Genomic DNA, 8,688 nt, shown 5'->3' on the forward strand with positions numbered 1-8,688 from the left:
TTGGGGTCCTTTGTATTTCCTGGGACTGGATCTTCGAATGTCTCTCTAGGTTTGGAAAGTTTTCTTGCAGGATTTCATGGAATAGATTACCAATGCCCTTATGGGTCTCTTCACCTTCTGGAATGCCAATTATCCATATATTTGGACGTTTGATGGTATCCAGTACTTCTCGCATATTATTCTCAAGTTTTGGGGCCATTTTCTCAGTCTTCATGGTGGATTTTCTAGGCCAGCTATTTTCTATTCTACATTTGAAATTACACTTTCTGAATGATCTAGTCTTCTTTTAATACTTTCAAGGGAAATTTTGACTTCTTGTATTATAGACTTCATCTGTAGCAGTTCCATTTGAGTCTTTCGTAAAGTGTGTAATTCCTCTTTTAGATCTTGCAAGAATTTCCTCATCTCCTGGAACTTGACAACTTCTTTCTCCTTTTTCTTTAGCAGTTCATTATCTCTCTTCTCTTCCATCTCTTGTTAGCTCTGACATTATGAATGCTCTAAATTCCTTATCAGACATTTCCATGATTTTCACCGAACTGCTTGTGGATGAAGTAGAGTTACTCTTTTCCCTTGGAGGAGAGGTATTTTCTCATTTTCCCATATTTCTCATGGTCCAGTGGTGATTTCTTGTCATCTGATGGATGGTGTGTTTCTTTCAAATTCCTGAAATTCAGCCTGAATGTTCAGGAGCAAGCAGACAGAGGTGATCTAGAATCTTATTGCCGTTCTGTTGTGATTGCTGGTGCAGCAGATTCAGTAGATATTGGGGAATATTTTAACCCTATTAGTATTTGGATGTTTAGCTACAGTGCACTTAGATCCATCTAAAAACACATTGAAAGGATATTGGAGGGTGGAGAGACAAGTAAAAGGAAAATGAAAAAGAGAGAAAGAAACAACAACAAAAAGTGGGGGAAAAAGACAAAAAAATTGTAATTACTGTTCCTTTTTTTTTAATTTTATTTTTAATTAATTCACTATACACCATCACAACACACAAGTGAATTTTCCATCCAAAATACACTGTGCATTGGCTCAATCGAGCACATCCACATACATGTTTTCAGCAAATAATTTTCCAATTCTTACGTCCTGCATACCTTGCCCTTTGTCTTGCCATCCCTGATTCCCCATCCCCCACCCTCTGCTATGTCCCATCTTCCTCCCCCATTGTCCCTGGCATCCATGGTTGCCCTCCATACCTTCCTACCCAATCAGTCCAAATAAATCCATTAGCTAGCACAGCTGACACATACCTATACATGTATCCAAGTCTGACCCTAGGCATAAACCCCGGTGAGTAGAATGAACACACTATAAAGTAGTACCCAGCTGTGCCCACACAGCTCGCTGCAGTCATCAATGTGCATTTTTTTCTTTCTTTCCTCCTGTAACTTTTTTTTAAAGTTATATTATCTTTTCTTTTTAAATCACAAAACAGGAGGCCTGGCTTCTTCTGCCTGGGTGGGAGGACCAGAGCAATAATTAACAAGATTAAAGGTGATTAAGAAGGTGGAGCTAAGAGCCAGAGAAAAACTGTGCCTTTAAAAAAAAGTGTAAAAAGGAAAAATTACAAAAAAAAAAAGGGAAGACAGAAGGAGGGAGAGACAGGAACTGAGACAGAGAAACAGAGATAGAAGGCTGGGAGTGTGGGGGGAGGACTCCCTACCACTAGCTCATTTGTTGGAGGCTGAATTATTGGTAGAAAATCTTCATTCCCTGAAAAATCTAGTTCACTGGAGCCATATGGAACCTTCTTGTGAAGGCCTGGCTTCTTCTCTCAGGGGTTTTTATGTAAGTAATTACAAAGGCTGACTCAAGTTGGTTAATTATTTCTGAGGGCACTCTCTAGACCTTTGTTTAATAGTCTCTATGACTTCAGGCAGGTGTCAGGTGATTGACAGTTACATTGTTAAGAAACAGCTGAACAAAAGGTGTTTGGGCTATTAGCAAAGACAGTAACAGGTATGGGATGTTGTCCCAATGCCTTTTTTTTTTTTTTTATGGCTTGTACAAGCTATTTTTTCATGGGAAGAGTAAGCAGGTTTACAGAAGCAGAAAGTCATGTAAGGGTAAGGAAACAAAATGAATGAACAGTTGCTCATGTGTAAGGTCTACTATGAGGCCTTCTACATTCCCATCTTCTGATTTGGGGAATCAAATAACTGATCAGAGGAGAGTGGCTTATAGTGGGAGTGGAGAACTATGAGCTTGACAGATTGGATCTGGTCTTGAACAAAGTTAATGAGAAAACAGCAGATGTAAGGGCCAAAGAGAGGGTCAAGGAAGAGGGCAGGGCAGGACCTGTAATGGCAGAGATGACGATGGTGAATCAGGGATACTAAAAGAAGAGAGACTGATATTAGTTTTAGAAGTGTGGTGCTCTTTACGTTTTAGAGGGTGTTTGTTATTTAGTTTTGTTTGTTTGTTTTAGATTTTTTATGACTAGTTTTTTTTTGGCTTAAAACTCATGCAGGGCACGAGTGCATGTGTGCCCAAGATCCCAATCACCCCCCGGGGGGGTGATTTCTCGCTTTCTGTCTCTCTGTCTGGCTGGCGAGTGTATGTTCCCTATAATAATAATAATAATAAAAGAATCTTGGGAATTTTGGATCTGTCATGTTGATCTTTTTGTCTTCGAGTGGTGTAGTCAGATCGGCATGGCATTGACCTTGACAGTGGTCGAAATGATAAGAATGACAGCGTAGGTTTTTTTTAAAGTTGGAGTCAGTTTTTAGAATGTAAATTTTTTGACCCGTACAGAGTTTTTTGGTTGGAATGGATGGGCAGGTCTGAGGTGGGGACAGGCAGAGGGGCTTCACGGGGGACAGGCAGAGTGTCTCCATGACGGTGGTAAATGGTCTTTTGGGTTGAGTCAAAGACTTTAAAAAGCTTGAGTAAAGTATAGTTATGGATATTAGTTTTTGTTTTTTTTTTTAATTTTAGAAGGAGAGGTTAAGGTTTTTTAAACATAATTTTATAAGGGGATTTTTTTATTATGGAGTGTAAAAGGCTATTTAGATTAGGCATAAAGTTAATTATCTCTGAGGCCTTTGTTTAATAGTCTCTATGGTTCCAGGCAGAGATCTGGTGATTGACAGTTATATTGTTAAGGAACAGCTAAATAAAGGGGTTTGGGGCTAGTTCACAAAGACCGTAATAGGTACAAGATGTTGCCCCAAATGCTATTTTTTATATGGCTATTACAAACTATTTTTTCATTAAAAACCCCCACAGGTTTAATAAAACAGACAACCATATAAAAATAAAAAATAAAAAGATAGACCAATAGTTGTTCATGTATAAAACCTAATATGTGGCTTCTACAGTACATAACTGGTTACTGTGGCTTTTCACAACAGTCCAAAATTAAAATCATTGATATGGTTGACTGAAAGCTTAGACAGTGTACCCACACCACACAAGATTACTCACCAGGAATAAAGTTAACAAATTACATGACTATTTGAATGAATCTCCAGAAAATAATGTGAGTTGGAAAGTCCAATCACAAAATAATAGGTAATTTGTGATCTCATCTATATAAAACCCTTTGAATGACAAATTTATGAAAGTGGGAAAGAAATTTGTGTTTGCAAATAAGGATGGCCATAGTGGTGAGCAGAAGGAAAGTGAGATGTTGTTACAGGACAGTAGGAAATAAATTGTGTGATTAAAAGCATTTGTAATTTTACTAAGTCAATGGGGAAATTTGGGAAGGTGCACACAGGAAGCAGATAATGTAGAAGAGGTTCCCCTTCTGGAAGACTCCAGGTGCTCTTTGAGGTTCCCACAAGTGAATGCTCTAAAGGTCCTCACCTGTATTTCATCCAGAATCTGGGATTACACATTTCTCCACTTGGGTGGGATGATGTATGGATGGTTAACTCTATATGATCCCCAGTCACATGCAAAAACTGGTACTCATAACATGAAGTGAAAACAAAGTGTAAATTATTTTGTCACTTATTTCTAAAAAAACCATGAAAACTGATTATGCATTTAACCAAGGATACCTGGATGGTGGAGTGAAGGAGGGGAGGAGGCTTTGACATTAGGGGGTAGGTTCTGTGAGTCACTGCAGAAGGAGAGCCCTGGGAGAAGTCCTGAGAGTCTCCAGGTCAGCATCTGGGAAAATGCCTGCTCAGACATCTCTAGGCCCAGGTTGTGTAGACTTTTCTATCCTGCACTTACTTAAGCCAGCTCTAGCCCTCTGTCAACTGTATGGGTAACTGCCCTTCATCCAGAGGGAAGAGGAGTCCCCAATGACCATGACAGTCTCCTGGAGTTGTCAGCAAATAGCTGTGAGGCCAGGAAGCAAAAGAGTCCTTCTTGCTGTTGTCACTCTCTGCCCCATATGACTTTCTGAGCCTAAATCAGCCACATAATAGTGTCTGCAAAGACCACCATCCTGGGATGAAAGCAGATGGCAGCCCAGAACTCACAGTTAATGTAAAACAGACATATGGGCCCTGCCCAGCACTCCCCTGTCTCCCTGCCAGCCATGACCTAGGATGCTAACCTAACGAGCCCACCAGGCCTCTACTTTCTAACTCTTGCCCAGAGCATGTTGACCCCACATGCCCTCACATTCTCCCAACCAATGAAAGGTGTGAGGGATCAGAATGGTGGCCAGTGTCCCATGTGACCTTTGCATTCTTCTCACAATTGATCAGTAGATTCAGGGGGACAGTTGAGCAAATATCTGCAGAGAGGAAAGGTTCTCACTTCAAAATTTTCTGAGCCCAAATCTTTGAAAGTCGAGATTGAGCAAAACATTCTGGCTCTCTTAAAGGACTCCAGCTAAACAAGGTGAATGGGGGTTGTTTCTGAAATCTAGGTGCCTAGTTATCAGACCAGTTCCTGTGGTCCCCTTTTCCTGGGATCCTCAGATGATCTCTCTCCAAGGTCCCCCCTAGGCTGTTGACAGCTCACTCTCATCCCATGCTGTATTTACAACTGAACACAGTTATACCACATAGCCCACCCACAGACATGGGGAAGGCTCCTAGCTCTGAGTAGCAAGAACTGAGCTCACTGCTGGCTCCTCCTGTTTCCAGTGCTATGACCTGGACAAGTCAGTATGGCTCTCAGGGCCTCCTTTGACTCCCCACTTGCACAATGGAGATAGTTCATGTGTCCCTTTTTGATATGTCACCAGGTGTTTGAATATAATACCTATATAATGCATGGGCTGGTACCACATGGCAAATGCAAACTTAGAGATGGGAGTATTACATAAAGAGGTGGGAGGTAGCATGAAATACAACTTAAAACACCCTGAATTGTGGTCTGCAATATATAAAAAGTCATTTTTTCCTAATAAATTTACTTCCTAGTCTGCCCTATGGGAATTTTTTCTTTTTTTGGAGAGGTTTTTCGTTATAGGGCACATGCACTCACCAGACAGACAGAGAGAGACAGACAGAAAGCGAGAAATCACCCCCCATGGGGGATGGCCATGCCACAATCCCTTCTCCTCTATTCTCCTCTTGGGATCTTGGGGGTGCACCCAGCGTGAGGTTAAGCCACCGGGTCCGGGATGCAAACTGCAGTCGACTACGTGGGAGTCCAGTGACATAGCTATTATGCCAACTGCTGGCCCACCCTATGGGAATATTTAAATTAACTAAAATTTGGATACTGACTCTCTCTGACATAAAACTTAACAGGGTTCTTTCATCATATTTAGAATTAAAGAGTTGGCAGGTGGCTTGGTGGTTAAGGCACTAGACTTCCACATTGCCAACTGTGATTTGAATCCCGGACCTTGTGGCTTATTTTCTCCCTCTCACTCCCCTCTCTTCCCCCCATTTTGATCAAATTGAAAAGTAATCATCATAAAATTAAATATTTCATTATTTAGAATTAGAGCCTATGCCTCATGTTTGCCTATGAAATTGTGTAGTTCTTAGAATCCATAAATTCTTCCAGGAATTTCTGCTTACTGGTTCACAGTTCCTAGTGTAATGACCTTTCCTTTGGGTTCAAAGGATCTAGTTACTGGCTTCTAGACAAAAGAAGAAGAAGAAAAAAAAAAGGTGTTCTGTTGTGATGATTTTCTCTCCCCTGTGTTTATTCTATCTCTCGGCCTCATTTCTAAATCTTAGGAATTGAGCTCAGAAATTTCAGTTGCTTCGTAAAGTTCCAGTGGCAAAGAATTAACAGAGAGCCCAAGCCAATTAATAAGAATTTAGATCCCAGTCCACACTGAATCCTGGCAATAATTCATGATCTCAAAAGCTGATCCTGCCTCAGGTGGGCCTTAGTTGAGAACAAACCCCATTCTCCTGAGACCTGGAGACAAAATCGCCTAGATGAGCTGGGCCTAGGCTCTGGTCCACCTGTCAGATAATACAGAATTCCCATAAGCTACCTGGGGTAGTGTCTCACATGAAAAACAGAAACAAGTTGAGATTTCCAGGCCTTGAGGCCTGGCTCCACCCAGCTTTTTTCTTCCCTTATCCTCAAAGACTACCTCCACCCAAACTAGGAGTGTTATAATTAACTCTGTGGTAGTATCAGGATTAATATGGTGTTTCTTCTATCATTCCAAACTTTCAAATCTCTCAAGATTCAGTAGGGAACAGTAATAGGAGTGAAACATCCACATCTGATAACACAGAAACTTACACAGAGAATACAAGTTCTTCTGGGCACCCCACCTTTAAGTGTCCCTTGTGTCATGAATCAAATTTTACCAGACAGCGTTTACTGGATCACTGTAATAGTAATCACCTATTTCAGATAGTTCCTGTGACATATCCTATTTGTGTGTCTCTTCCTTGGGGAGATCCCTGGCCAGATTACTAGAAATTTTGTTAGTCATCTAAATCAAAGACATCAGTTTGATTATGGAGAAATTGTGAATCTTCAGCTAGATGAGGGAACTCAGTACCAAACTGCTGTTGTAGAGTCTTTTCAAGTAAACATCTGAAGGCTGTAGACATCTCTGCATCTTTGTACCTGCAAGTGCCATCTTTAAAGGGAAAACTGCATGAGGTCACCATTTCAGTAACTTGATGTGTATATTAATAAAAGTAATTCAGTCTATTGTTTTAGTTTTTTAATTGAAAAATAAAGGTGAGCCATCTGAAAACTTCATTCTCTTGATAAGTTATAAAAATGAAAGTTGACATTAGCTTTAAAAGCATAAGAAGCATTATATTTCACTAATGGTGAAAGAGAACATTGTACTTTATCTTTTCTTTTTATTATTACAGATTCTTGAATTTTTCATTATTATGTGGCTTTGAAAATAGGTACACTTCTTCCCATTTACTTTTTCATATGCAGGTAACACACAGTAGTAAATTCAGAACAATGATTGCTATAAATCTAACCAATCTGAGCCAGTTATCAGAGTTGCAGAATGAAAACTTGAAGTGCTAAATAGAACAATCCAAAAGAAATTTTTGAAAATACAGATTCTAGCTCAAGAATACCAAGTATCAGAAAATTGTATTTATATAACATTTAGTATTTTTGAATACTAGTGAGATTTCTTTAATAATTTCAACTCCTTAAAAAGTTGAAGCTTATTATAAGATATTTTCTTTTTATTATTAGAAGGAAATATCAAGAGAAAAATTTTTTCTGGTGGGAAGTTGAAAATTTAAGGGCTTTCTTACAACATATTGGTGGACATCATCTTCTTTAGAGAGATTGAAAAGTTTTTGGATTCTGTTAGCTCTCTTAGGCCCCAGGCAACAAGGCATGGTAGTATCAGTCTGTCCTGGAATATCCTTCTCTCCTTTTTTAACCATAACCAAGTTGAGAATGCTCAGATTGGCATCCACAATGCAACCCCGAACAGATTTGCACTTTCTTTCTCCAGTTCTCCTTGGTCTGTAACAGGAATGTCCCTTACTCAGTAGCAGGTGGACACGGCCATGGATCAAGATGACCTGCTTCATGGGGAAACCTTGTTTGTCATTTCCACCACTGATTCAGACTACATAACCCATCTCTTATGAAAGCAGCTGTGGTAGCCAACTTTTACCTTCCATTCTTCACCCAAAGCATCAGCAGCAACTTCTGTGGCCATACGCTTCTCATAAAAAGTATGAAGTTTGCGTTCATCATCCACTTCAATGAGTTTCTGGCAGTCCATGGTTGGGAAGGAAATATTCAGCTTCATCTTGAAGCAGCTGACCTCCTCTGAATCGCCCCATTTACTTTTTCATATGCAGGTAACACACAGTAGTAAATTCAGAACATGATTGCTATAAATCTAACCAATCTGAGCCAGTTATCAGAGTTGCAGAATGAAAACTTGAAGTGCTAAATGGGACAATCTAAAGGAAAATTTTGAAAATACAGATTCTAGCTGAAGAATACCAAGTATCAGAAAATTGTATTTATATAACATTTAGTATTTTTGTAGACTAGTGAGATTTCTTTAATAATTTCAACTCCTTAAAAAGGTGAAGCTTATTATAAAATATTTTCTTTTTATTATTTGAAGGAAATATCAAGAGAAAAATTTATTTCTTTGGTGGGAAGTTGATCATTTCAATCTTGTTTGTGTAAATAATCTGTAAGCCTGAAAAATGCTAGGCTAGATAACAGTTCTTTGGTCTCAGAATTTTCAATAGCCAGTATTTCTGATTAGTTGAAATGAAACTTTTATTAGAAATTTTCAGTTGGTGATATTATATTGTACAGATAAATTTAAATGAGAGG

General features: G+C 39.3%; 1 pseudogene; it reads right to left on the minus strand.

Annotated features, from left to right (window-relative positions):
* Positions 1–6,824: 6,824 nt before the first annotated feature.
* LOC102485734 (40S ribosomal protein S6-like) lies at positions 6,825–8,143 on the minus strand (annotated as a pseudogene).
* Between the last annotated feature and the right edge of the window lie 545 nt (positions 8,144–8,688).

Source organism: Tupaia chinensis, unplaced genomic scaffold, assembly GCF_000334495.1.
Source record: "Tupaia chinensis unplaced genomic scaffold, TupChi_1.0 Scaffold144029_1, whole genome shotgun sequence".
Lineage (NCBI taxonomy): Eukaryota > Metazoa > Chordata > Mammalia > Scandentia > Tupaiidae > Tupaia > Tupaia belangeri.